Below are 22,833 nucleotides of genomic sequence, written 5' to 3' on the forward strand. Positions count from 1 at the left end.
TAAGCGTCATCAACTAAAAACGTTAAAAGTATAAATAAATAAAAAATTCAATGCAAAATGTGATGACAAACAATGGTTTGAAAAAAAGTTTTTATTTTATTTTTTAATAACAATTATTTTTTTTTAAATATTACATTTCATAATTAATTTCATAAAAAAATACGTTAACCTTTATCATAAAAAATTAGTTGTGAAAATATGAATTTTCTGATTTATAAGCATTATACAATGTAAAAAACGCTAAAAAGTGCAAGACTTAAACAAAAAATGATACATGACAAACGGTAGTTTGAAAACAATATCTTTTTTCATTAAAAACCGTTCAATTCTGCGATAAGTAAACGAAAAAGACAAGACAAAAAAGGACAAAAATAAGCCTCTTTTATTAATCATAAGCATTTTAAAAATAAACGTAATAAATATATATTACATAATAGAAAAAAAGAAAAAACCTAACATGTTTTGACAAAAATAAGACATTTTTTTATAAAAAGATAAACATTATTTTTAAAACATGATTTTTGATATTTAGAAGAATAAACTGACGAAATTTTTTTTTTTTTTTTTAGATATTTTTTCATACATAAAACTGAGTTTGACAGTTACTGATTTATCACTTGCCCATAATAATTTTATTTCTCACAAAAATATTATAATTTCAAAAATATGAATTTTCATATTCATAATCATAATTTCATAAAAACGGCAAATAATAATTTAAAATGTGTTATAAAGTCATAATTCATCAAAATCGAAACAACAGGACGTATTTGGCAAAGCCTTTTACGTGCTGTCAAGAATGAGTTTCTTAACCGCTGAAAACGCGATTCCGCAAGTCTCAGGCTTCTAGGACGAAGAGAAAGCGGATTTTAGAACCAAGCGTATTTGTACAAGCAGCATACATCTGGTCATAATAATTTTAGATGTGTATGATGAGATATAATATAACAAAACATTTCCTCACCAAAAAATTATATTTCTCACAAAAATATTATAGATATTTCAAAAATATTAATTTTCATATTCATAATCATAATTTCATAAAAACGGCAAATAATGATTTAAAATGTGTTATAAAGTCATGATGCATTAAAATCTAAACAACAGCACGTATTTGGCAAAGCCTTTTACGTGCTGTCAAGAATGAGTTTGTTATCCGCTGAAAACGCGATTCCGCAAGTCTCAGGCTTCTAGGACGAAGAGAAAGCGGTTTTTCAAACCAAGCGTATTTGTACAAGCAGCATGCACATGTTCATGATAATATTACATGTTTATGATGAGATATAATATAACACAACATTTCCTCACCAAAATATGATATTTCTCACAAAAATATTATAGTTATTATAAAAATATGAATTTCCATATTCATAATCATAATTTCATAAAAAGTGTAGAAAACTGCAAAAAGTAATTTAAAATGTGTTATTACGTCATAATTCATTAAAATAGAAACAACAGCACATATTTGGCAAAGCCTTCTACGTGCTGTCAAGAATGAGTTTGTTAACCGCTGAAAACGCGATTCCGCAAGTCTCAGGCTTCTAGAACGAACTGAAAGCGGTTTTACGAACCAAGCGTATTTGTACAAGCAGCATGCATCTGGTCATGATAATTTTACATGTTTATGATGAGATATGATATAACAATACATTTCCTGAACAAAATATAATATTTATCCCAAAAATATAATAGTTATTTCAAAAATATGAATTTTCATATTCATAATCATAATTTCATAAAAACTGCAAAAAATAATTTCAAATGTGTTATAAAGTCATAATTCATCAAAATCGAAACAACAGCACATATTTGGCAAAACTGTCTAAGTGCTGTCAAGAATGAGTTTGTTAACCGCTGAAAACGCGATTCCGCAAGTCTCAGGCTTCTAGGACGAAGAGAAAGCGGTTTTTCGAACCAAGCGTATTTGTACAAGCACCATGCATCTGGTCATGATAATTTTACATGTTTATGATGAGATATAATATAACAAAACATTTCCTGACCACAAAAAATGATATTTATCACAAAAATATTATAGTTATTTCCAAAATATGAATTTTCATATTCATAATCATAATTTCATAAAAAGTGTAGAAAACTGCAAAAAGTAATTTAAAATGTGTTATAAAGTCATAATTCATCAAAATCGAAACAACAGCACATATTTGGCAAAGCTGTCTAAGTGCTGTCAAGAATGAGTTGCTTAACTGCTAAAAAAAGCGATTCCGCAAGTCTCAGGCTTCTAGGACGAAGAGAAAGCGGTTTATCGAACCGAGTGTATTTGTACAAGCAGCATGCACATGTCCATGATAATATTACATGTTTATGATAAGATATAATATAACACAACATTTCCTCACCAAAATATGATATTTCTCACAAAAATATTATAGTTATTTCAAAAATATGAATTTTCATATTCATAATCATAATTTCACAAAAAGTGTAGAAAACTGCAAAAAGTAATTTAAAATGTGTTATAAAGTCATAATTCATCAAAATCGAAACAACAGCACATATTTGGCAAAACTGTCTAAGTGCTGTCAAGAATGAGTTTCTTATCCGCTGAAAACGCGATTCCGCAAGTCTCAGGCTTCTAGGACGAAGAGAAAGCGGTTTTTCGAACCAAGCGTATTTGTACAAGCAGCATGCATCTGGTCATGATAATTTTACATGTTTATGATGAGATATAATAGAACAAAACATTTCCTGACCACAAAAAATTATATTTCTCACAAAAATATAATAGTTATTTCCAAAATATGAATTTTCATATTCATAATCATAATTTCACAAAAAGTGTAGAAAACTGCAAAAAGTAATTTAAAATGTGTTATAAAGTCATAATTCATCAAAATCGAAACAACAGCACATATTTGGCAAAGCTGTCTAAGTGCTGTCAAGAATGAGTTTCTTATCCGCTGAAAACGCGATTCCGCAAGTCTCAGACTTCTAGGACGAAGAGAAAGCGGTTTATCGAACCAATCGTATTTGTACAAGCAGCATGCATCTGGTCATGATAATTTTACATGTTTATGATGAAATATAATAGAACAAAACATTTCCTGACCACAAAAAATATGTATTTCTCACAAAATAATAATAGTTATTTCCAAAATATGAATTTTCATATTCATAATAATAATTTCATAAAAAGTGTAGAAAACTGCAAAAAGTAATTTAAAATGTGTTATAAAGTCATAATTCATCAAAATCGAAACAACAGCACATATTTGGCAAATCCTTTTACGTGCTGTCAAGAATGAGTTTCTTATCCGCTGAAAACGCGATTCCGCAAGTCTCAGGCTTCTAGGACGAAGAGAAAGCGGTTTTTCGAACCAAGCGTATTTGTACAAGCAGCATGCATCTGGTCATAATAATTTTACATGTTTATGATGAGATATGATATAACAAAACATTTCCCTACCAAAATATGATATTTCTCACAAAAATATTAGTTATTTCCAAAATTTGAATTTTCATATTCATAATCATAATTTCATAAAAACTGCAAAAAATAATTTCAAATGTGTTATAAAGTCATAATTCATCAAAATCGAAACAACAGCACATATTTGGCAAATCCTTTTACGTGCTGTCAAGAATGAGTTTCTTAACCGCTGAAAACGCGATTCCGCAAGTCTCAGGCTTCTAGGACGAAGAGAAAGCGGTTTTTCGAACCAAGCGTATTTGTACAAGCAGCATGCACATGTCCATGATAATATTACATGTTTATGATGAGATAAAATAGAACAAAACATTTCCTCACCAAAATATGATATTTCTCACAAAAATATTATAATTATTTCAAAAATATGAATTTCATATTCATAATCATAATTTCATAAAAACTGTAGAAAACTGCAAAAAGTAATTCAAAATGTGTTATAAAGTCATAATTCATCAAAATAAAAACAACAGCACATATTTGGCAAAACCTTCTACGTGCTGTCAAGAATGAGTTTCTTAACCGCTAAAAACGCGATTCCGCAAGTCTCAGGCTTCTAGGACGAAGAGAAAGCGGTTTTTCGAACCAAGTGTATTTGTACAAGCAGCATGCATCTGGTCATCATAATTTTACATGTTTATGATGAGATATGATATAACAAAACATTTCCTCACCAAAATATGATATTGCTCACAAAATATTATAGATATTTTAAAAATATGAATTTTCATAATCATAATTCATAAAAATTTTAGAAAACTTCAAAAAGTTAATGAAAATGGGTTATAAACTCATAATTCATCAAAATCGATACAACAGCACATATTTGGCAAAGCCTTCTACGTGCTGTCAAGAATGAGCTTCTTAACCGCTGGAAATAATTAAATTCATTTAAATCAAAACAACAGTAATAATTCATTTTTTTTTTATGAATATATAGCAGTTCCTATTCATAATCATAATAAAAAAATACATTAACCTTTACCGTAATAATATGAGTCATTGTGTAACTGTAAATCATATGATCATGGAAAATCTTTAAAAAAAAATTGCTATAAGTGAATAAAAAACAGAAAAAGTGACCACAAAGATATGACTTTTTCATAAACAATTTGATCAGTATTAATGTGAATTTTTATTTGCATAAGGGAGCTTTTAATGAAAAAACGTTAATGTAAGCGAAAAACCAACATGATAATGATAAGCACAAAATTATTTTTTTAAATAAAGATATAATTAATTGGTAAAATATAAATTTTCCTATTCATCAGCATAATAATTATTGAAAAACTGTTAAAAGTGCAAAATTCAATGAAAACGTGAAATGTCAAATCAAGTATTTACAAGTTATAAGCATCATTTCACAAAAAATGGTTAAAAGTGCAATAAGTGAACTAAAAACTTTTCATTATAAACTATTTTTTGACATAAATGACTTTTCTCATATAAATTATATACATTTTCATATTCAAATAAATAATTTAATGGAAAAATGCAAAAAAAAAAAAAAAAAAGTACAAAGATTCAATGAAAAACGTCATAAAACAATTAAAGTTTCTACAAGTTATTGTGATATTATATCATATTCATAAGCATCATTTAACTGTTGAAAGTGCAAAGATTCAACGCAAAATGTGATGGCAATGGTTTGAACAAAATCTGACTTTCTTTTATAAAATAAAATGTTTTTATTAAAATATTACATTTCATATTCATAAACATAATTTCATTTATAAGAAATCGTTAACTTTTTTATAAAAATATGAGTAATTGTGAATATATGAATTTTCATAAGCATCATTTAACTAAAAACTGTTAAAAGTGCAAAAAATCTATGCAAAATGTAATAAAAATGCTTGAAAAAAAAATTATTGTTTTAATACAACATTGTTTTTATTTAAATAATGTTCATAAATAAAATTTCATAAGAAAAAGTTAACCGTTATCATAAAAAATATGTTAATGTGAAAATATGAATTCATAGATGCCTTAAAATAATTTCATTAAAAACTATAAAAAAAAGTGCTCAAAACGGTGACATGAAAAATTGTTTTTCATAAAAATTGCTATTGTAAAAATATGAATATTCATATTCATAAGATTAATTAAATGGAAAAGGTTAAAAAGTGCAATCCGTGAACGAAAAACATTTACATGAGAAACGAGGGTTTGATATGTCATTTTGCATAACAAAATATGATAGTCATTATGAACATATACATTTTCATATTTAGACGCATATGTTCATGGAAAACCTTTAAAAAAGTGATATTAAGAAACAAAAAGGTGACAATACAAATCATGTTTGACAAAAATATGACATTTTCATTGAAAATGTGATATTGTGAAATTATGAATTTTCATAATCATCATTTAACTAAAAAACATTAAAAAGTGCAAATGTTCATCGCAAAAACATTATGACAATGGTTTGAAACAAATCTGACTTTCTTTTATTTAAAAAATTTGTTTTTATTAAAATATTAAATTCCATATTCATAATCATAATTTTTTATAAAAAAAACGTTTACTTTTTCATCAAAATATGAGTGTTTGTGAAAATATACATTTTTTTATTCATAAGCATAATTTCATTAAAAACCATTAAAAAGTGCAATACGTAAACGAAAAACTTTCACATCACAAACCATGGTTTAAAAAAATTATGACGTTTTACATAAAATTTATTTGTAAAATATACAGAAGCATATTATCATGGAAGGCTGTTGAAAAAAGTGCAATAAGTAAACAAAAAAGGTTTCATTATAACCATGTTTGGCAAAAATAAGAATTTTTTCATATGAATGTGAAATAAATTGGTAAAATGGTAATTTGTTTATCCAAAGAAAAATTTTAATGAAAAGCTGTAAAAAAAAAAAGAAAAAAAAAAAAAAAAAAAGGTGAAATAATTAATTAAAAAACATATGACATGACAAATCGTTTTTTTTAATTTATTGTTAAAAATGTTTGGCAAAAGGATGTTTTTTTTAATATGAATATGATATAATTGGGTAAAATAGGAATTTTCATATACAAGGAAAAATGTAACTAGAAACTGTAAAAAAAAATTTTTTTTGTAAAAAAAGTTATATGACAAATCAAGTTTTTAAAATCTAGAGTGAAAAATATGACTTTTCATATTTATTAGCATCAATTAACTAAAAATGTGAATTTTTATATTCATTAGAATAATTTCATGAAAACTGTGCAAAAATTCAATGAAAAACATGATATGACAAATCGTTTTTTTTAAAGTTATTGTGAAATTTTTACTTTTCATATCCATAAGCATTATTAACTAAAAACCATTGAAAGTGCAAATATTCACTGCAAAATGAGATGACAAATGGTTTTTAAAAAATCTGACTTTCTTTTATAAAAAAGTTTTTAAAAAGTTTTTATTAAAATATAAAATTTTATACTCATAATTTTCACCTTTATTTGCATGAACCTGGTGGTACGGCTGCAGGGATTCCAGCCCAGGAACATGGTGACAAATTTTGCCCAGATTTCTTTCCAAATCTTTAGACAACATAGCACAAGGGTTGCCCTCATGCATGCGTGCAGTGGCTGCTGATGGTCTGATGGTCCGGGATGCTGAGAAAACAGTGCTGTCACATTCTTTGATACTGTACACCTCACATCAGGTAACAGCTATTTTACATAACCTCAACACAAAAGATATGCACAAGGTAGATCTGGTTATGAAATCACGCTCTTGGCAACAGAAAACGTAACCATTAAGCCTTCTTCTCAGCCGCATTCAGCTCTAGTAACGCTTGCGTGATCTGCTAGACTTGCTAGACTCTGCTAGACTCGTGGTTTTAAAGACACACAGGATTGCCTTAAACACATTAAACAAGAGACCTCTTGTAGGCCCAATCTTTTAGATATGGCCCTGGAAGAGGGGGATTGCCTATATATAGATCAGGGGTCACCAGCCTTTTCTGAACCTGAGAGCTACTTCTTGGGTACCATTAATGTGAACAGTTTGATAGACACAGTTTTCATTTTGATCTGAAATAACAAATTTGCAAAACTAACATACATTGACCTGTACGACATGATGCGCTTACTTTTCCTGAGCAACCCTTCCAACACCTACAGATCGATTTCACACATATGCCACAAGTAGGAAATTTGAGAAATCTGTTGGTTATAGTTGACAGATTCAGTAAGTGGCCAGAAGCATTTGCATGCGTGACAGAGAACGCTAAAACAGTTGTAAAAATATTAACGAAAGAGATCATCTCTAGGTTTGGTATTCCTAGTGTGATTGAAAGTAATAACGGCACACCTTTTGCTTCTAAAGTAACACAACTTTTGGCTAAAAGCTTGGAAATTGATTGTCAGCTGGAGTGGTAGAGAGAATGAACAGAACCATTAGGGAACGTGTTACTAACGCCTGCATTGAAACAGGCCGAAACTGGACTGTTGTTCTCCCGGCAGTACTCAAAGAAACGAGAATGACTCTGTCATCAACTACTAAACTGTCACCTTTTAAAATTCTAATCGGCCGGCCTTTCCCGACCCCATGGTTCACTGGCATTTCTAGCTAGTTTTAGTTATAAAAATAGATTAGAATACCAAAATAATAAAAACAAAATAAAGGTAGTTGTGATAAGAGTATGATAGGTTTATTGGAGAATAGTATTGCAGAATAAACCGGTGCAGTTTTGCAGAGTGTGCAAAATTTTAACAACAACAAGCGGATTAGCTAGGCTAGAAACCGCAGGGTATTTTTGTCCGGTGTACAAAGGTTACCTAGGGGAGGAACCACATAGCATGTGCATCTTGTATATTGTCTTCTTCTTCTTCTTTCGGCTGCTCCCATTAGGGGTCGCCACAGCGGATCATCCGTCTCCATACCACCCTATCCTCTACATCTGCCTCTTTCACACCAATTACCTGCATGTCTTCCCTAAACCTCCTCCTTGGCCTCCTACCTGGTGGCTCCATCCTCAGCATTCTTCCACCAATATAATTCATGTCCCTCCTCTGCACATGTCCAAACCATCTCAATCTCGCTTTCCTTATCTTGTCACCAAAACATCCTACATGGGTTGTCAATCTAATAAACTAATTTCTAATATTTTCCATCCTCATCACTCCCAACGAAAACCTTAACAACTTCAGTTCTGCTACATCTTTTACTCAATGCAACTGTCTCTAATCCATACAACATCTCACCACAGTCCTATAAACTTTCCCTTTCATTTTTGCAGATACCCTACTATCACAAATCACTCCTGTCACTCTTCTTCACCCACTCCACCCTGCCTGCACTCTTTTCTTTACTTCTCTAACACACTCTCCATTACTTTGCACTGTTGACCCCAGGTACCTGAATTCCTCCACCTTCTCCACCTCTTCTCTCCGCACCACTCCACTACCCTCCCTCTCATTTACGCACATGTATTCTGTCTTACTCCTACTGACTTTCATTCCCCTTCTCTCCAGCGCATATCTTCACCTCTCCAGGCTCTTCTCAACCTGCTCACTACTCTCACCACAAATCAAAATATCATCCGCAAACATCATAGTCTAGGGAGACTCCTGTCTGACCTCGTCCGTCAACCTGTCCATCACCACTGCAAACAGGAAAGGGTTTAGGGCCGATCCTTAATGCAGTCCAACCTACACCCTGAACCAGTATGTCGTTCCTACTGCACACTTCACTGCTGTCACACTGTCCTCATACATGTCCTGCACCACCCTCACATACTTCTCTGACACACCTGAGATCCTCATACAATACCACAACTCCTCTCGTGGCACTCTGTCGTACGCTTTCTCTAAATCCACAAATACACAATGCAATTCCTTCTGTCCTTCTATATACTTCTCCATCAACATCCTCAAAGCAAATAAGGCATACGTGGTGCTCTTTCTCGGCATGAAACCATACTGTTGCTCACAGATGGTCACCTCTTCTCTTAGCCTGGCTTCCACTACTCTTTCCCATAACTTCATGGTGTGACTGATCATCTTAATTCCCCTGTAGTTACTGCAGGTCTGCACATCTCCCTTATTCTTAAAGATCGGTACCAGCACACTCCTTCTCCATTCCTCAGGCATCCTCCCACCTTCCAGAATCTTGTTAAACAATCTGGTTAAAAACTCCACTTCCATCTCTCCTAAACATCTCCATGCTTCTACAGGTATGTCATCTGGTCCATCCTGCTTCACCAACTCCACATCATCCAACCTTCTCTCTCTCAGATTTTCCTCATTCATCACCTGCTCAAAATACTCCCTCCACCTTCTCAACACACTCTCCTCACTAGTCAACACATTTCCATCTTCATCCTTTATTGCTCTTACTTGCAGTACATCCTTCCCAGCTCGGTCCCTCTGCCTGGCTAATCGGTACAAATCCTTTTCTCCTCTCTTAGTGCCCAACCTCTCATACAGCTCCTCATATGCCTTTTCCTTGGCTTTCGCCACATTCCTCTTTACCTGCTGTCGCATCTCCTTGTACTCCTGCCTACTTTTCTCATCACTCTGTCGATCCCACTTCTGTTTTGCCAACCTCATTCTCCTTATGCTCTCCTGCACTTCCTCATTCCACCACAACATCTCTTTGTCTTCCTTTCTATTTCCAGATGTCACACCAAGTACCTTTCTAGCTGCTATCCTCATCACTCCTGCAGTTGTTACCCAATCATCCAACACCGCTTCACCACCAACGAGCCCCTGTCTGACCTCTTCCCTGAACCTCACACAACACTCTTCCTCCTTCAGTTTCCACCATCTTATTCTTCTTTCAGTCCTCACCCTCCTCTTCTTCTTCTTCGCCTCCAAAACCATCCTACAGACCACCATCCGATGCTGTCTAGCTACACTGTCCCCCGCCAACACCTTACAGTCTCCAATCTCCTTCAGGTTGCATCTCCTGCATAGAACATAGTCCACCTGTGTGCACCTTCCTCCACTCTTATAGGTCACCCTTTGATCATCCTTCTTCTTAAAATACGTATTCACCACGGCCATTTCCATCCTTTTAGCAAAATCTACCACCATCTTCCCTTCTACATTCCTCTCCTTAAAACCATACCTACCCATCACCTCCTCATCACCTCTGTTCCCTTCATCTACATATGCCCATTAAAGTCTGCCCCAATCCCCAATCATTCTTTCCTAGGTACACCATCTACCACTTCATCTAATTCACTCCAGAATCTGTCCTTCTCCTCTATCTCACAGCCGACTTGTGGAGCATAGGCACTGATGACATTTATCATCATCCCTTCAACTTCCAGCTTCATGTTCATCACCCTATCAGAAACTCTCTTCACCTCCACTACACTCTTACTGTACTCTTCCTTCAGAATCACCGCTGCACCATTTCTCTTTCCATCCACACCATGATAGAACAGTTTAAACCCACCTCCAATGTTCCTGGCCTTACTCCCTTTCCACTTAGTCTCCTGAACACACAACATATCTACCTTTCTCCTCTCCATCATATCAGCTATCTCTCTCCCTTTACCAGTCATAGTACCAACATTTAAAGTACCAACCCGAACCTCTACTCTCCTACACTTCTCCTTTTCCTGCTGTCTCTGTAGACGTCTTCCTCCTTTCCTTCTCTTTCTTCGGCCAACAGTAGCCTAATTTCCACCGGTACCCTGTTGGCTAACGATACCTGTGGCGGTTGTTGTTAACCCGGGCCTCGACTGATCCGGTATGAAATTCTTATTTGTGATCCGCATATTCGATTTGACACGTTTTACGCTGGATGCCCTTTCTAACGCAACCCTCCCCATTTATCTGAGCTTGGGACCGGCACTAAGGGTGCACTGGCTTGTGCCTCCCTAATGGCTGGGTTTGCATCTTGTATATGAGGGTTCACAGTGTTTAGGGTAAGGCCAGCATAATAAAATAAAAATAATAAAAAAAAATGTCATTAAAGCCTCTTAACATATAACATTGCTTATATTAGTTTAAATCCAAGCTTAATACATTTAACCATTACTCAGCATTAATATAGTATAATACTCAGCTCCGCAGAGAACTCGGTGTATGAAGAGAGTTCATAAAAATCAAATAATCATGCTTAAAGTGGCAAAATTAGTTAAAGATATACACAAAAGTGCAGCATACATTATATCATCACCATCCTTAAACGTGCATATAATCAAAGTAGAATCTTAAGTAGGAGGGAAAAAAATCTACCTATCTATCTATCTATCTATCTATCTATCTATCTGTCTGTCTGTCTGTCCGTCCGTCCGTCCGTCCGTCCGTCCGTCCGTCCGTCCGTCCGTCTATCTATCTATCTATCTATCTATCTATCTATCTATCTATCTATCTATCTATCTATATGTACAAAATCTTTAAAAAAGAGAAGAGCAAGGAAGAATTAGGCACAGAACTTTTGGGCACAGAACAGTTGATGAAAAACAAGTGGTATAAGATGTTCAATAACCAAGACACAAAAAAAAATACAGGAAGCGCTAAGTAAGCTTGTAGTTAAGATATATGCATGATTTGATTTAGAAAAAGTTCAGGACAGGAAACTCGTTCGTGAAGATGCAATCAGAGAAAATAGGAATATTTTGCACGGATAAAAAATTGTAGAAATAGCACAAACTAAGATGAATACTGGAAAAATCAATTAAATTAATACAAAGCTAAGAATGCAGAAAATAAAATTTATTATACTAAGGCAGAATTAAGAGATTAGGCAGTATCTAAAAAGACAAAGGAATTTTTGCAAGGAAGGAAAAAAACAAAACAAAAGGTGTGAATATTGCGGTGGAGGATTAGTTGTTTTGTGATAAAATGCATGATCAGGGGATTTTTTACAAGAAGGAAAGTTCACCATCAGATGTTTACGGTACATATAAATTAGAAATGTATGGAAGTGAATGAGGCCTCCTGGAAAGGGGTGGCATTTTACCAAGAAAAGGTATAAACTTACCAGAAAATACATGTAAATATATGCATTTCATTAAAAATACTCATCAGTATTTGATGAGTTAATCTATGCACCTGTCTATGTGAACGATAAATTCCGAATGATGGGAATGTTGGATTTTGGATCCATGGCTTCTACTTTTAGTGAAGCAGTAGAGAGCAGAATGCTCAGAGATAATGTGTTACCGAAGCCCACACCACTGACACAAGAAATAATGTTAGTGGGATGTGGAGGTAAAGCAACAAAGCCGAAATGCATATACGAAGTCGAGCTTAAAGTATATGGCGTAAGATGCTTGGTACCAATTTTGGTCGTGCCAGGGCAAAAGGATTATTTAATCATTGGAACCAATGTGGTGAAGTTTCTAATGAGTCAAATGAAAGCCAATAGTGATCAATGGAGAACTCTGTCTAACAGTGCTTCAGAGCCATCTTCATCATGCAAACGGTTTTTAGATGTAATGGCAAATACTTGCTGTTGAAGGGGTAGAGACCCACCAGATAAGATTGGGACTGTAAAGCTTTTTCAAGCAGTCACATTAGTGGCAAAAAACGAACACCTTGTTTGAGGAAAGTTGCCAAGTAATACTGCCAATGTCACTAGGAAGCACTGTAATTGTAGAGGCCACTTCTTCCCAAACTATGCCTCGGAACATTATCATTGGCCGCGTCGTTACATTTTTATGGGGAGATTGCTGGGTTCCTTTGAAAGTTATTAACCTTTCAGACAAACCGATCACTTTAAAAAAGAACTGTAAGTTGGCAGATGTATTCCCATGTCATGCTGTGGAAGATTTCGAACTGTTACAAGGTTATAGTCAGGCTCAGGTGGCTGCAACGGAGAGTATATATCAGCCTGGTGCCATTGGTGATCTTAAGCAGAGACTAAAGGCTGTAGACCTTGGTGACATCAACATCGATTTGTGTTCTGCTAGTGATGCGGCAAAACACAGGCTTGTGCAGCTGCTTGAGAACTATAATGATGTATTCTCTAAACATGCTCTAGATTACAGAGAGGTCAAAGGTTTTGTTCATCGCATTTGCCTAACTGATGAGCGTCCATTCTGACTTCCGTACCGTAGGATACCACCTGCTCACGATCAAAAATTACGGCAAGTTCTCTCAGAAATGGAAGAGCCGGGAATAATCCGTAAATCAGTGAGTGAATATGCTTCGCCCCTTGTTTTAGCGTGGAAGAAAGACGGTAGTCTAAGAATTTGTACGGATTTTAGATGGCTAAACACTAGAACTATCAAGGATGCACACCCACTTCCTCATCAAGCAGACTGCCTTGCTGCCTTAGGAGGAAACGCTCTCTTCAGCACTATGGATCTGACATCAGGTTTCTATAACATCCCCATGTCTGAAGAAGATAAAAAATACACTGCGTTTGCAACTCCACTTCGTTCCTTCGAAGGTTGAAGCCATAGCCAAATTGTCAAAAGAGGACTTCATGGAAGAGGATGGGTGTACTCCATCTGTCCGAAGGATTAAGTCTGTTTTGAGCATGATTCTCTATTATCAGCATTTCATCCCAAGTTGTTCCTCAATAGCCAAACCGTTGTTTTCTTTGACAGCTGGACAGAAAAAGAAAGACAAAGATCAAAATTGGGATTAGGGCAGGCACTTATAGGAAGTTGAAATCAACTGACTGGACTCCTGAGTGTGATGTGGACCTTTCTAAACTACAAGAGAGCTTATTGCAGAGCGTGGTTCTAGCACATCCTGATTTCTCTCTTCCGTTAATTTTGTCAACTGATGCATCTCTAGATGGACTCGGGGCTGTGCTATCACAGATACCGGCTGGGGAGGAGAAAGCACGCCCCATTGCATTCGCAAGCAAGACTCTAAATAACTCTCAAAAGAGGTATGCAGCACATAAGCTTGAGTTTCTAGCCTTGAAGTGGAGTGTATGTGAAAATTTTAGCCATTGGTTAAAAGGACACATGTTCATGGTATGGACAGACAATAACCCACTCACTTATATACTAACTAAAGCTAAACTCGATGCTTGTGAACAATGCTGGGTATCAAAGCTTGCTGCTTACACTTTTGATCTTAAGCATGTTGCTGGGAGCAAGAACATTGTAGCTGATGCCTTGAGCCGTGATCCTTTTTCAATAGTGAGTCATAGGCTTATCACAGAGAGATACGGCAACTTACTTGCTGAAGCGGACTGTGTTGATGAGGATGGGGTTTAGGACACTTTTCGTTTGCAAGTGAACAGTCTCCATGTAACGCCCTTGGTGTAATAATAAGTGTCTTATTATCATGATACAGTCAGAACCCTTTTAGGTCTTGATGATCAGTGGGAAAGGGTAACCGAGCTGAGGGCCATGCAGACAATCTAATCCATTCAGTATATGGTAGCGCCTGTGTGTGATACCATCTCAGCAAATCCCTTTAGAGAAAATCAGGCAGGATCAAGAGTCAGATTTATCAATCTCGAAAGTGATTTCTTTTTTGACTCAGAAAAAACGACCATCAAGGAGAGAGCTGATTGGAATGGACGCTGGACAACACTCTCCAATACTCTCAAAAGGTTCCAACTTGTAATTCCATCAAGTCTTACGGCTAATGCTTTAAACGGTGTACATGATCTTGCTGGACATCAGGGACAGTCAAGAACCCTCCAGTTAGCTCGACAATGTTTTTATTGGCCTAGGATGGAGTATGATATTAGGGAGTATGTCAAGTATTGTCAGAGGTGTGTATTGGCCAAAACACCAGAGCCATCTGCTCTAGCCCCTCTTGAGAGCATTAAGACTTCAGTACCGATAGAGTTGGTGTGTTTGGATTTTTGGTGTGCGGAGGATAGCAAGCAACGATCCGTGGATGTATTAGTTGTTACTGATCATTTTACTAAGTTGGCTCATGCTTTTCCGTGCACAAACCAGAAAGTGAAACAGATAGCCAAAAAGTTGTGGGATCACGTCTAAGGATTTCCGACACGTATTCATACCGACCCGTATTCATACCGATTCATAACTTTGAAAGTGCACTCATTGCAGAATTGCTTAAATTGGCTGGTGTTAAGACACTACAGCATACCACCCAATGGGGAATGGTGTAACAGAGCAGTTCAATCGAACTTTGGGCGGTATGCTACGCTCCTTGCCTCTCAAGGAGAAACAAAAATGGCCCGAGCTGATACAGGCTCTGACATTTGAGTATAATGCCACGGTGCATGACACCACTGGTTACGCCCCATTTCAGTTAATGTTTGGCCGTATCCCAAAGTTGCCAGTTGATGTCATTTTTGGGCAGGTGTTTCATGACCCTATGCTTGTTGACCATAGTAACTATGTGCAAACGCTAATGTCTCACTTCAGAGAAGCAGCATACAGAGCTCAGAAACATACTGAAAAAGAGCAGAGAAAGCAGGCCAACTTCTATAATCAAAAGGTTAAGGGTTTATGTTTGAACATTGGAGATAGAGTGTTGCTCGCCAACAAGGGTGAGAGAGGAAAGAAAAAAACTTGCTGATAGGTGGGATCCAAATGTCTATACTGTAAAGGAACAGGATCTTTCCTATACAAATTGATTGATGGGAAGGGTAAGTCAAAAGTGGTGCATCGCAACCTAATTCTGGACAACAGCTTTCTACCTATTGAACCAACCCAAGATGAGGATGTCCAGTCAAGTGCTGGGAATGCGGAGACCAAACCTTGCATGTCAGAACAGTTCGATCCAACTAAAGGGGATGGTTCAGATGATAGGATGCATCGGAACCATCTGATGGGTGTCTGAAGAACCCGGAGAAGTTGAGGGTCAAGAGTCTGTTGACAGTGATTTGGAATCTGATTTTTCAGCAGAATGCCGTAATCCAAATGAGGTTGCTGGAGATTGTTCCGATCGAATGTATGATGTAGATGGAGACTCCGACCCTAGTAACTTAGACCAGCAATCTGATTCTATTGTTTCCATTGTCTAGTCCAGTCAGGATTTTAGTGAAATTCAGGCGGGGTGAATGTTACTGATGTATATTTACAATGTGAATATATGCATTTCACAAAAAATCCTTCCTAATTGTTTTATTTGCTTTAATTTGTTCAATATTTTTATGTCCTGTTTAAATAAATTAGTTCTATTTTTGGCGGAAGTGTTTTCTCTTGCGATTAAGCTGTGCTACGTCATTCAGGAAGCCCGCGCTGCTCCTCAGTTTACTTTGTGCATACTGAGGAGAGGTAAGCTGTTAGCTGTGCTCTCCCGGGATTACTTGCAAAAAAGTTTTACACATTTGAATTTCACTCATAACGTGTTCAAATATTATTGTTAAAAGTGTTATTAATGTAATATGTGATATGTAAAGTGATTTGTGGATGGATGGAGAGGATTAAGCGTCTTATTTGATAAGTACAGCAAGCCGAATAAACATGTGCTTTGGTTAGGCTTAGTGATGCTAGTGAGCTAATAGCTGCAATTTGATTTGTGCAGGTGGTAAAGCTGGCTAAGCAGCCATGTTTATTTTGATTATTTTTGTATTCCATCCAGGTACAGTAACTTCTAATGTTTTATAATTTGTTTAATTAAATTTGTATTTCTGTTTTATTAGTTTACTTTGTGCATACTGAGGAGAGGTGGTAAAGCTGGCGAAGCAGCCACGTTTATTTTGATTATTTCTGTATTCCATCCAGAATTGTTTGATTGTTGGTGACAATAAACTCTCCAGTACTGCTGCAACAAAGTTGTAAAGACTCGTCATTCCACGACACAATGCAGAGAACAAGAGCACAGGTCAGAACCAAACGTGACCAACATCCGCCCAGGCACAGGGTCTGAGTTCTGACAGTATACCTGATAATACTGCTTATAGACATATTGAACAAGCACTGAGTAACAAGTGTCTCATGATGTCTTGGAGAAGATGAAATAACTGCCGACAAAGTTTTTTGAGATCATTAAGAATTGATTCACGAGTGTTTGTTATAGGATTGATTCTTGTATTGATTGTTGGAATTGTACTTTGTATGTTGCCATGTTTGATGGCGATGGTAAGACAGGCCATAAAGGCCTCGATTGGAGTGGTAATGATGAAGGATTATATGCATGTAGGGACGGAATGAAATTAAATCTGTTGTTTTTGTTTTGTCTTTATCTTTTCATTTGCAGTTTATATCACCGAAATAGGATGTTCCCAGGAAAGAACATCCTATTTTATTGGTTTATTATTTTCATAAACGATTTAAAGTGGCTATTGTTAAGATATATATATATATATATATAAAGCCTGACCTAAAGCTGTTTAGGGTGAAGGCAAAAGGGCCAACAAGTGCCAAGCATCTCTCGGGGAACTCCTTTAAGACTGTTGGAAGACCATTTCAGGTGACTACCTCTTGAAGCTCATTAAGAGAATGCCAAGAGTGTGCAAAGCAGTAATCAAAGCAAAAGGTGGCTACTTTAAAGAACCTAGAATATGACATTTTTCAGTTGTTTTACACTTTTTTGTTATGTATATAATTCCATATATAATTCCCCATGTGTTAATTCATAGTTTTGATGCCTTCAGTGTGAATCTACAATGAAAATAAAGAAAACTCTTTGAATGAGAAGGTGTGTCCAAACTTTTGGTCTGTACTATATATATATATATATATATATATATATATATATATATATATATATATATATATATATATATATATATATATATATATACACACACTTGACTGTTGCATGCAATAAACCGAAGATTAATGGAAAACCATTGAAAAAAGTGCAATAAGTGAACGAAAAAGGTTTCATGATAACCATGTTTGGTAAAAAATAATAATTTTATGAAATAAATTCATGAAAAGCTGGAAAAAAAAAAAAAGGTGAAATAATTCAAAACATAACATGACAAATTAAGTTTTTAAAATTTATGGGGAAAAATATGTTTGGCAAAAAAGAGTTTTTTTTATCCATCCATCCATCCATTTTCTCCCGCTTATCCGTAATTCGGGTCGCGGGGGCAGCAGTCTAAGCAGGCCCCCGCCTTCGACTGCTGCCCAATCCTCACAGCACCGTCCCTTACGGTCCCTCCTGCAGGTGGTGAGCCCACGGGAAGGCGGCCCCACATCACTCCAACGTCACGGACCTTGATATTTCCCTCGTAAGGGACCCCCGGAGCATAGAGGGTTAAGGGCATTGCTCAAGGGCCCAAGAGTGGCAGCTTGGGGATACCGGGGCTTGAACCCCAGACCTTCCGATCGGCAACCCAGCGCCTTAACCGCTGGAGCCACCACTCAGGAGGTTTTTTTTATATGAATTGAAAATAAATTGGTAAAATATGAATTTTTATATACAAAGGAATAATTTAATGAAAAACTGTTAAACAAAGTGAAATAGTTTAATAAAGAAACGTGATATGACAAATCAAGTTTTTAAAAAACAATTGTGAAAAATATGACTTCATATTCATTAGCATTCTTTAACTAAAAACCAATAAAAGTGCAAAAATTCTACGCAAAACTTTACAATGGTTTAAAAATGACTTTTTTTTTTAAATAAAAAAACATAATTTCATTAAAACACGTTAACCTTTACCATAAACATATGAATAATTCTGAAAATATAAATCATATTTTTACACGTTATTGTGAAAATATGAATGTTCATATTCACATTCATATTTTCACAAATAAATCAATTAAAGTGTAATGTGAATGAAAAAGATTTCATGAAATACCATGGTATGACTTTTTACATAACGAAATATGATATTTTCATATTCAGAAGCATATGTTCACGGAAAACCTTTACATAATTGCCAGTATGAAACAAAAAATAAAAAAGTGACCATACAAATCATATTTTGAAATTAATTGGGAACTTATAAATTCTCATATTCTTCAGAATTATTTTATGAAATATTGGTAAAAAATGCAAAAATTCAATGAAAAACGTGATATGACAAACAATGGTTTGAAAATAATTACTTTTTTTTATATAAGATGTAATGTTTTTATTAAAAATATATAATTTCTTATTCATAAACATAATTTAATTAAAAAAAAACACGTTAACCTTTACCATAAAAATATGAGTAATTGTGAAAATATAAAACATGATATTGGAAAACCTTTAAAAAAAAGTGGCATAAGTGAATGAAAAACAAAAAAGTGACAATGCAGTTCATGTTTTGACAAAAATATGACTTTTACATAAAAAAATGTGATAGTTATTGTGAAAATATACATTTCCATAATTATAAGCATCATTTAATAGAAAATATAGTGCAATATGTAAGCGAAAAACTTACATGAAAAACATTGGTCTTAGAAAAATATAACTTTTTTTTAAAGAAAAATGAGATTAATTGGTAAAATAAACATTTTCATATTCATACTTAACATTTCATGAAAAACTGTTAATAAATAACGTGATATATTTTACAAGTTATTGTGAAAAATTTGACTTTTAATATTTATAAGCGTCATCAACTAAAAACGTTAAAAGTATAAATAAATAAAAAATTCAATGCAAAATGTGATGACAAACAATGGTTTGAAAAAAAGTTTTTATTTTATTTTTTAATAACAATTATTTTTTTTAAATATTACATTTCATAATTAATTTCATAAAAAAATACGTTAACCTTTATCATAAAAAATTAGTTGTGAAAATATGAATTTTCTGATTTATAAGCATTATTTAATGTAAAAAACGCTAAAAAGTGCAAGACTTAAACAAAAAATGATACATGACAAACGGTAGTTTGAAAACAATATCTTTTTTCATTAAAAACCGTTCAAATCTGCGATAAGTAAACGAAAAAGACAAGACAAAAAAGGACAAAAATAAGCCTCTTTCATAAATCATAAGCATTTTAAAAATAAACGTAATAAATATATATTACATAATAGAAAAAAAGAAAAAACCTAACATGTTTTGACAAAAATAAGACATTTTTTTATAAAAAGATAACCATTATTTTTAAAACATGATTTTTGATATTTAAAAGAATAAACTGACGAAATTTTTTTTTTTTTTTTAGATATTTTTTCATACATAAAACTGAGTTTGACAGTTACTGATTTATCACTTGCCCATAATAATTTTATTTCTCACAAAAATATTATAATTTCAAAAATATGAATTTTCATATTCATAATCATAATTTCATAAAAACGGCAAAAAATAATTTAAAATGTGTTATAAAGTCATAATTCATCAAAATCGAAACAACAGGACGTATTTGGCAAAGCCTTTTACGTGCTGTCAAGAATGAGTTTCTTAACCGCTGAAAACGCGATTCCGCAAGTCTCAGGCTTCTAGGACGAAGAGAAAGCGGAATTTAGAACCAAGCGTATTTGTACAAGCAGCATACATCTGGTCATAATAATTTTACATGTGTATGATGAGATATAATATAACAAAACATTTCCTCACCAAAAAATGATATTTCTCACAAAAATATTATAGATATTTCAAAAATATTAATTTTCATATTCATAATCATAATTTCATAAAAACGGCAAATAATAATTTAAAATGTGTTATAAAGTCATGATGCATCAAAATCTAAACAACAGCACGTATTTGGCAAAGCCTTTTACGTGCTGTCAAGAATGAGTTTGTTATCCGCTGAAAACGCGATTCCGCAAGTCTCAGGCATGATATTTCTCACAAAAATATTATAGTTATTATAAAAATATGAATTTCCATATTCATAATCATAATTTCATAAAAAGTGTAGAAAACTGCAAAAAGTAATTTAAAATGTGTTATTACGTCATAATTCATTAAAATAGAAACAACAGCACATATTTGGCAAAGCCTTCTACGTGCTGTCAAGAATGAGTTTGTTAACCGCTGAAAACGCGATTCTGCAAGTCTCAGGCTTCTAGAACGAAGAGAAAGCGGTTTTTCGAACCAAGCGTATTTGTACAAGCAGCATGCATCTGGTCATGATAATTTTACATGTTTATGATGAGATATAATATAACAAAACATTTCCTGACCACAAAAAATTATATTTCTCACAAAAATATAATAGTTATTTCCAAAATATGAATTTTCATATTCATAATCATAATTTCACAAAAAGTGTAGAAAACTGCAAAAAGTAATTTAAAATGTGTTATAAAGTCATAATTCATCAAAATCGAAACAACAGCACATATTTGGCAAATCCTTTTTTGTGCTGTCAAGAATGAGTTTCTTATCCGCTGAAAACGCGATTCCGCAAGTCTCAGGCTTCTAAGACGAAGAGAAAGCGGTTTTTCGAACCGAGTGTATTTGTACAAGCAGCATGCATCTGGTCATAATAATTTTACATGTTTATGATGAGATATGATATAACAAAACATTTCCCTACCAAAATATGATATTTCTCACAAAAATATTATAGTTATTTCAAAAATATGAATTTTCATATTCATAATCATAATTTCATAAAAACTGCAAAAAATAATTTCAAATGTGTTATAAAGTCATAATTCATAAAAATCGAAACAACAGCACATATTTGGCAAAACTGTCTAAGTGCTGTCAAGAATGAGTTTGTTATCCGCTGAAAACGCGATTCCGCAAGTCTCAGGCTTCTAGGACGAAGAGAAAGCGGTTTTTCAAACCAATCGTATTTGTACAAGCAGCATGCACATGTCCATGATAATATTACATGTTTATGATGAGATATAATATAACACAACATTTCCTCACCAAAATATGATATTTCTCACAAAAATATTATAGTTATTATAAAAATATGAATTTCCATATTCATAATCATAATTTCATAAAAAGTGTAGAAAACTGCAAAAAGTAATTTAAAATGTGTTATTACGTCATAATTCATTAAAATAGAAACAACAGCACATATTTGGCAAAGCCTTCTACGTGCTGTCAAGAATGAGTTTGTTAACCGCTGAAAACGCGATTCCGCAAGTCTCAGGCTTCTAGAACGAAGAGAAAGCGGTTTTTCGAACCAAGCGTATTTGTACAAGCAGCATGCATCTGGTCATGATAATTTTACATGTTTATGATGAGATATAATATAACAAAACATTTCCTGACCACAAAAAATTATATTTCTCACAAAAATATAATAGTTATTTCCAAAATATGAATTTTCATATTCATAATCATAATTTCACAAAAAGTGTAGAAAACTGCAAAAAGTAATTTAAAATGTGTTATAAAGTCATAATTCATCAAAATCGAAACAACAGCACATATTTGGCAAATCCTTTTTTGTGCTGTCAAGAATGAGTTTCTTATCCGCTGAAAACGCGATTCCGCAAGTCTCAGGCTTCTAAGACGAAGAGAAAGCGGTTTTTCGAACCGAGTGTATTTGTACAAGCAGCATGCATCTGGTCATAATAATTTTACATGTTTATGATGAGATATGATATAACAAAACATTTCCCTACCAAAATATGATATTTCTCACAAAAATATTATAGTTATTTCAAAAATATGAATTTTCATATTCATAATCATAATTTCATAAAAACTGCAAAAAATAATTTCAAATG

Source organism: Silurus aristotelis (assembly GCF_946808225.1).
Source record: "Silurus aristotelis genome assembly, chromosome: 2".
Lineage (NCBI taxonomy): Eukaryota > Metazoa > Chordata > Actinopteri > Siluriformes > Siluridae > Silurus > Silurus aristotelis.